This window comes from Haemaphysalis longicornis, unplaced genomic scaffold, assembly GCF_048455015.1.
Source record: "Haemaphysalis longicornis isolate Haplotype H1 unplaced genomic scaffold, Haemaphysalis longicornis Haplotype H1 scaffold_2, whole genome shotgun sequence".
Lineage (NCBI taxonomy): Eukaryota > Metazoa > Arthropoda > Arachnida > Ixodida > Ixodidae > Haemaphysalis > Haemaphysalis longicornis.
Window position 1 is genome coordinate 110,694,832 of NW_027526295.1, and position 8,417 is coordinate 110,703,248.

The 8,417-nt window shown below is 44.2% G+C and overlaps 1 long non-coding RNA gene across 1 annotated transcript; it reads right to left on the bottom strand.

The window, feature by feature from the left end:
• Window positions 1-236: 236 nt before the first annotated feature.
• On the bottom strand, window positions 237-8,098 carry LOC144167297 (uncharacterized). Its single transcript, XR_013321930.1, has 3 exons — window positions 8,031-8,098; window positions 1,304-1,396; window positions 237-472 (listed from the first exon to the last, which is right to left on the bottom strand). It is a non-coding gene; the product is annotated as an uncharacterized LOC144167297 (long non-coding RNA).
• Between the last annotated feature and the right edge of the window lie 319 nt (window positions 8,099-8,417).

The following is an 8,417-nucleotide window of genomic DNA, read 5'->3' on the forward strand; positions in this document are numbered from 1 at the left end:
ACCGCATGAGAGGACATGTACCAAAGTTAAGTTACCAAGGTCATTTTTAACTGAATTAGGATACTGTTATTCGTTCTGCGCCGTCAGCGAATTTAGAAGCCGTTTCCCTGCTCCAGATGCCGGCGCCAGGCGGCACTTGTGAGTTCAGTGAGCCCATTGCTTCACTATGAAGACTACTAAGGCTGCTTGCAGCAAAAAAGTTTATTTCAGTGTATTCATTTAGGATAGTGGTTAGTTCTTTTGCGCCGGCCGAAGTGCTCTAATCAGTTTTGTTGGAAATTGTACTAGGTTCTTGTTTGGTCGTGCTAGGCGTTTGTGTAGGCACGCTATCAGCGTTTGTTGTTCCCAGGGTCACAGTAGTTGAACGACGCTGTTGCCGGCGATACTGTCGGCCCAACGTGCTGTTGCGGTGATGACAGCCTTCGTTTCGAAGAATGTTTAAGCAAATCCCTTTTAATGGGTCTCCTTTGAACTGCGACAACACGAAAGGAAAGAAAACACATGGTATTTGTTTTAATTTTTCAAAAGACAAGTTAGCGTTTTGAACGGAAACCGTAAAATACTACGTCCTCGAACTAAATGCGTAAACCTGGTGACAGCGTTGACGCTCTGCGTGAGGTTTATTCTTGAGACGTAGAATTTGTATGAGAAGAAAAAAAAAGAATTCAATAATTGAACTACAAACTCACAAACATAGACGAACGATAATACCCGAAAACGTATTGGTGGGTGAGTTGATTACTGACGTACAAACGGAAGTTAGCTCAATGTTGACAAGGACGGTAGCTGACCGTGCAAGCGTCCCGGTCATCTCTACGCCGAACGTTCATTTACATAAAGCGGTAATTGAGACTAGTGCATGTGAACTCCTGCTTCACATTCGGAACTACCATAGTTGTGAAAAGATTACTAAGAAAATATTACCTTCAGCGGCTGTGCTACGATCACACCTGTCGGTCAACCACAGGTATGGATATTTGTGTCCCTGTACTTTTTATTATTGAGCGTGCAAGGGCGGTATAATATTTATAGTCATGGTAGCGGTTCTTTTCATGCATATGTGCCGTTTTGCCATGGCCCATTCTTGTACTATTCACTGCGGACGCCCGGCAAAGACGCCTAATTATACCTCTAATGGGGCATATATGGTTTGGAGTTAAAATATTTTCAAAATTTATTCTGTACAAGCATTACAATACTCTCGCTCATATAACGGCTTGTTTTAGAGCAGTATGGCTTTAGCAGCACACCAAGTTTCGTTATTCTATGACACAAATACATACTTTCATATTGGCGCTCTTACCCGACATTTCGTGCCGTTGTTGTGCCAATGAAGGCTCCAATTGCCCGTTGTTGTATTATAACAGTAGAAATTGCAGTACGGGACACGCGCATTCTATAAAGTCGATAGAAAGATCAAAGTAGTTACAGACGGAAGAAAACAAGAATAACACTTGTCATGTTCTGATGGAGGTGGCGCGTAGTTTATTGCGGGCGGCAAGGACATAATCATGTTCGGTTAATTCTCAATACAGAAATTGGAGTGGTCCGATATAGTCACGTACGCTTCCTCATAAATATAGATATGAAAGTTGGCCGTTACATTAAATCTGCGTGGGGATACCTGCCTCTTTTGTTATAAATTAAACAATATTTTAAGGCCGCCTCACAGGATATCACCCCGCTTAAAATAACACTTGCCCATTAGCTGCGATAACCGGCGGAACGTCATCATTGGTCTCGTCCTTTTTTCCTAACGTCATTATTCTATGGAACGCTCTACCCGCGGACATCACCACGTGTACTGATAACGAACAATTTATAGATAAGCTTGAAAAGGCGGTCACATGATGTATTAACGATAAAATTCTACTGTTGTGATTTGAAGGTTTGATTCAACTGCTTCTTGTATTTAGAATTCTGTTCGCTAGACTTCACTGTTAACTTTTTACTGTTTTTGTGTAATCTTTATTTAAGGTAATCTTTGTATTTTCACTCAGTCTTTCATGTTCTCCTTCTCGTATTTTGCCTGTTTTGCTCAGTGGTACTCCTGGAAACCCTGTCATCCCCCCCCCCCCTTATGTAATGCCTCCGTGTCCTTAAAGGCATAATAAATGAAATGAAATGAAGTTCCGTGGTAAAACGGTTAGCACTTCTGTGGCATTTTGCCCGTCCCTAGCAAGCAGGTTACATAATCGAAGTTTGGTGTTTGTTCACCTAATTAAAGTACATAGAAGTCGTTATATTACTCGGCTTTAGATTCTGCCGCCGCATCTAGAACAAGTTAACTTTTTGCCTGTGTGGGCTTATTCTCTGCCTATGCAACTGTACTTCTACTACAGTCAAACACGACACAACGAAGCTTCTACTACGAAATAGCCTGTACAACGAAGCATGCCTTATTGCCAGGCCAGATTCCTGAGTTTCTTATGCTTAGTCAGCGCCACTACAGCGAAGCCCACTACAACGACTTTGCCTGTTTAACGAGGTAATGCATGCGTTCGCAATCAATTAATTGTTGTGTGATAATGAATACGCCTAGCCGCACACTTGTTAACGGGCAGCGGATAGGTGTGCCGACGACCATGAGTCATCGAATTCAGCCAGGGAAGCTGCAGAAATCGATAAACGTGTACAGTGCGTGTTGCGGCGCAGCATCGGTTGTGATGGTCGAGGATTGCACCTCGGTGGACGAAGAGGTCCTGGTTTGCTCTGACCTGACAACTAACGATATCATACCACAAACCATCAGGGTGCCACAAACGATCAGGCGAGCAGTGATGAGGAGTTTGCAGAGGAGCCAAGCATGGTGACTACCTGCGAAGTGGTAGCGGCATTTGACGAGCTTCAGATATGTATATCTCGTCTGCCCCTGACCTCGCGTCGCAGCACGCCGTGCACCTCGGTAGCATCAGGTCCACGGTGTTTGCGCATTCAGAACGTCATAATACTGTGCAAAAGAAAATGGCTGAATGTTTCGCCTATGGAAGTTTAAATGTAAAGTAAGTAAACCTTGTCCCTCTTAATATCCTTATCTGCTTCATAGAGGGTCAGTGAAGTGCGTGACGCATATAAGGGAGTGACATGTGTAACGATCAATTAATAAGACTCGACATGATTCGTTATAGTGCTGCTCGTCTCTATTTAACTAAACTCAATTAATCAATAAATCAAACAATCAATCAATCAACTTACACATAAAGAAATCGTTCTTTAGCGTGCCTAGAAGCAGCCAGAGAACCGTTGCGGTGGCGCACGCAACAAAATGAACAACAAGGAACGATGTGCGCAACTCGCAAATGAATAAAATAATGGAATAACAGACTACATACAAGGAAATTACAAACTTAACGAACAATACACCTAACCACAATATTACACACACACATACAAGGGCATACACACGCAGAAGTAATGCCTAGGAGCCAGAAGACAAAAGTAGATATGATTGTGTAAAGTTTCCACAAAAATGAACAAATCTGAGGTTGTGCACATGGGAGACAATAGGAATAATTAAAGTGTACAAAAACGAAACGAACGCAAAGTTTTTCACGTTTCGTGCTGAATTCATAGCATGATAGCCAATCAGAAATTATGTAAACAGACTCAAAAGAGAGATCGGTTGCAGCAAGAGAACGTCATTGATGTGTTTACAAAAAAGAATCGTACAGTCAATAATTATATCAACTTTATTTCAATGCTGAGTGTATGTAATCTGTAATGTAACTGTACGACACAATCCACGCAAACATTGGGAATTTCAAAACGCATTGTGCTTTTTGGTTGACGTTTGCGGCGTGTGGGGCGGAATATGCGGAAGCGGCTCAGCACTACACATTGTGCCGTGACTGATTTTAAAAAGATACAAAAGATTCGCTACATTCCGTCTGGAGGTTAAGATGCATGATAGTGTCAGTACAGATAAGCTTAACATAGAATCACTGTTAGTTGGAATGCAATGGTTAAAAATAAGTGTAAATTTACTTTGGACACCGTCAGTGAGCTTAGAGTTTGTTTTGCACATACTATTTGAAACTACAGAAGCACAATCAACCTGCGGAGCAGACGGGCGTGTATAGTTCGAAAAAAAAATTAGGCTCTTCCGCTTCGTCAACAGGCAACACGCAATGCAAGGGAGTGAAAAATTGCAGAATTGTAGATTAAAAGGGATTGAAAGGATGCTAAGAAAGTTAAAAAGGTGCATTATAAGTAGTGTTGTTCGTTATCGGTTAAAAGCCCGATTTCACCCTATTTTTGCACCCAGAACGCGTTTCAGGAGAATCGGGTTAAACTCGAGTTGTCCCTAAATGAAGCTTTCAATAGTAGCGTTCTGCACAATCGTACCGTGACGATCCGCCGTTCTCGCTGGGAGCAAACCCGATAAACACAGGTTTCAAACTCATTGAGTCTTACCGCAGGCTGAAAAACGCTGAACTGACATTGTTGTGCTTAGCTAATTGAAGCTGTGATATCAAGAGAACTTTTTCCTAGCTAAGATACGTTGGACAGGTCTCGAATGGAGACCGGCATGTTCCACATGCAGATGGTAATGTATATATGGAAGCAAGGACGCGTAAAAACTCGACTACCAATTTCTCGTAAAGGAAACGTTTCATTTTTTAAGTTCTAAGTTCTAATTCATTTCCAAACAAGCCCTATCTTTCGGAGAGTATTGGCTAGAAGAGCCTTGTAACAAAATAAAGTGATTGATTGATTATGGTGGTTTAACGCGCCGAAGCTACACAGGCGATAAGCTACGCCGTCTTGGAGGGATCCGCATTAATTGTGGCACCTTTTAATCTTTAAGGTGCGCCGGAATACGGAACACACGGGCGTATTTGATTTTCACCTCCATCAGAAAAGCGGCTGACGCAAACGAGACTCGAAATCCCGGTTTTTGGCTCAGCAGCGTACGACTTAGGCACTGAGCCAGCGCGGCGTGCGATAAATACAATTTCGCAGCGGATTTGCTACCGCGAAAGCCGGAGCATTTCCTCACATAATCATTAACGACGCAAAAAAAATATGTGGAATACATTTGTCCATTTTGACATTTCAACGCCTAATTTTGCTGCAACATGGCAGTCAGAACTATTCTTCGTTGTTCCTTAATTTATATTTGTTTTGTTTCTTCAAATAAATGAATGGCTTAGGACTTCAATGTATCTAGAACGCCGACCTGCATTTTCGGCACTGAAGTAATCTTATTCACTCCGTATTCACTTGCACATATTAGCGGTAAAATTTGTTTTTTCTTCTCTTTTTTGTGAACAAAAGAGCACTGCACTTTCCTATCTAACACCGAAGTTTAGTTAATTATACTTTTAATGGCTTCCAATTTCCTCCTCGCTTGCGAAGATCTCGCAGTTTGAGCCAGGGAACAGTTGAATGCTTGCTTTAACTTAGATATAAACCTATTTCTCAGAAATGGTTAGTGGCGATAGAAGAAGTTTATCAGAAACGCCTATTTGCGAAGTACTGCCGGACGCTAAAATACTGACGAGAGACGATTCCTTAGACATTTATCAGAGACGCGTACGATGAATGCTTGATGGGGTTAGGCAGCACAACGTTAGACTTAAATTTGAACCCATATTTGTGAAAGTCACAAGCTTTGTAAAAATCCTAAATTGTGCTTGCCCGCTCCACCCTGAAATAATAAAAAATTAGCCTAGTAGGCTCTATAAGTGTGTATGGCGTCTACGCACCATCTCACGTCTGTGGACTTCAGGCTATTTGGGCTTTGGCGGCGCAGAGAAGGCCCATGAGGCGGCCCGAGCTTTGATGCACCGGCCCCTCAACAGAGCCCCCTCCACGCTGCACATCCCCCTCATCACCTAGAGCCACTGCTCACCTTCCACGAAATCACCCTCAATCACAGGCTTTCACGCACCACCCTTCCACACCCTTGCCCCTCGTTATCCCCCTTTCAATCATCCCTCTTGAGACAGATCCATACCCATTCCCTCACCATTCGATCCATCCTCGCCCACATATCGCTACCCTCTTTGCAACCCCCGGTTGTCCACACTGCGGAGACTACGAAGACACTTCCCCCGCCATCTGGCACTGCACCGCCCTGCTTCCTCTTGCCCTCCCCCCCTCCCTCCCCTCCCTCCCCCCCTCTCCCCCCCCGACTCCCGGCTGTCTGCCCTCGCGTGCTCGGTCGCCCAGTCACAGTGCGCTCTGGTCGACAGGGCTCGGACCCACACAGCTGCGCTTCCGCGGCTCAACCGTCCCTAAGCCTGGCCAGAAATAAAACGTGTCTCTCTCTCTCCCTCTCTCGACACTTTAACTAATAAAGCGAGCATTGTACTTTATAATAGCAATTATTTATTCAGGTCCTTCAGTGGGTGTTTTAAATGATCCTAGTCACAGCTGTTTTCTGAGAAAGGCAGAGTAGAAAGTTCCACACGCATTGCTGTTAAAATAAAACAAAAACAGTATCCGATGTCAACTTTGGTTATAGTGTAGTGGTCTAGTACGTCGTGTTAAGCAGCAGGGTATTTTCACTACCACAGTAATCTGTCCCTTCTGATTTCCAGAAGCCAAAGAAGACCCACCGTAATCCCTCAACAACCACCCAGTATGAAGTTACATTGACGTCTGTACCACTACCGACGAAATCGTCTCATCTACGCTTCCGTAATCCATCTCTGAACACCAAAGATGCACACCTTTGGTGACGATTATAAACGCAGAAACCACAACACCACAATTCCGCACAACATATCACCAACCATGTACCCCTGCAATGCCCATCCTGTAAAACCCCTAACACCACATACCACCTTGTCGGGTCTTGCCCGCACCACCCAAACCCCATCTGTTCTCTCTCCTTGGAGCAGTGGGAGTGCGAGTTGACCAGCTGCCTGCTAGAGACGCCGGTTAACCTCGTGTCTCGGGAAAGAGCGGCTGCCATGACTTGCGGCTGTACGGACTGGGAAGGCCACTCACAACAGCATTTTTTGTTCCGATGTACAGTCCGCCCTCCTCCTCCTCCTCCTTCCCTCATCTTTATGCTCCGCCTAACTCTAAACACACATTATGGGCCCATGAAAAGGAAGCCGAGGAATTTGGCAATCGCTATTTAGGGTCATTCAAGGCACGCAAGTCCCCAGATGATGTCTCAAGGAAATGCTGTTCTGATATTTCAAAGAACACGGGGTAGCAGCCTGGTATAGAAGTGGTATCTGAAGTAATTCTGAAGGGAATGCATGCATATGTGCCCGCGCGCGCGCCCACACACACACACACACACACGCACATGCGCACACGCCCACGCACACGCACACAAAATAAGTGGGAATGTGTCTGTGTTCGAGCACACTTACGGTGAGCGGCAGGCTGACGCCGTATCCGCAGGTGCATTTTGCCTAAAGTGTGTGACAGGAGCGTGCCTTCCAGAGCTTTGTGTACGAGGCTTCAAATTTTTGTTGCCTCTTTTACACTCTATAAAACACTTAGTGCAATATATTTTGGCTGCGTATACAGGGAGATAAACGACGGGATTTATTGATCCTAAACGGGAGGCTGGGCCCCAGCGGTGCTTGTTGTCAAATCTGGTATTGACCGTGCGCCCTGAATCGGTAGCCAATATTCTCAACCGGCATGTTTGCGAGAATAATAAATTTTCATAACTCTGCGGCTCAAACGCTTGTACATCTGATTCGCATTACTTATAAAACGCAGCAAAGAATTTTGTTTATCTCAAATCTTCACCTAAAAATGTGTTGTATGCAGCGACAGATGTTAAGAACGTTTGACCGTAAATACACATTATCACGGTGGACCTAAATACATCTACAGATTTTGACAACAGCTTATCTATTAATACACAATTTTAATGCGGAAGTTGGAAGGTTGTATGCTTTATTTGTGAGAAAACAGTTTACATTTGCTGAAGACAGCGTGAATACACTTTGAAAACGTGCTGTGAGCAGTTATGGCAGAGCACAACCTAAGGCTCTGCTTAGAACCGATGCGTTCGACACGAAGGTATGACGAAAATAAAAACAACGAAATCATACTTTTTTGGGATCGGGATTTTGGGTGCACTCACGACCTTTGTATAATGCTGCAATCACACCTGCAAGTAAATATTTACATATATAGGAGGCTCCCTGGTGGACGGGCAATAAAAGTTCAGCAAAATTGATTGTGATCAGTTCCAAACACTTAAAATCTCTGCAGGCACTGTGCGGGGGAGCACTTAAAGGGGCACTGAAGTGATTTGTAAATATCGTGAGATTACTTGCGTAAATTGGATTCCGGGGTCCCAAGGCTATGTTTCGACCAGTCTCGGTGCGTTTATGCGACTTCTTGTAGAAGAAAAATCATTTCGAAAGCGCTGTTCTCCCCTCTGCACCCCTTTGCCGATTATACATGACGATTATACACTCGAGGTGGCTTGGCTT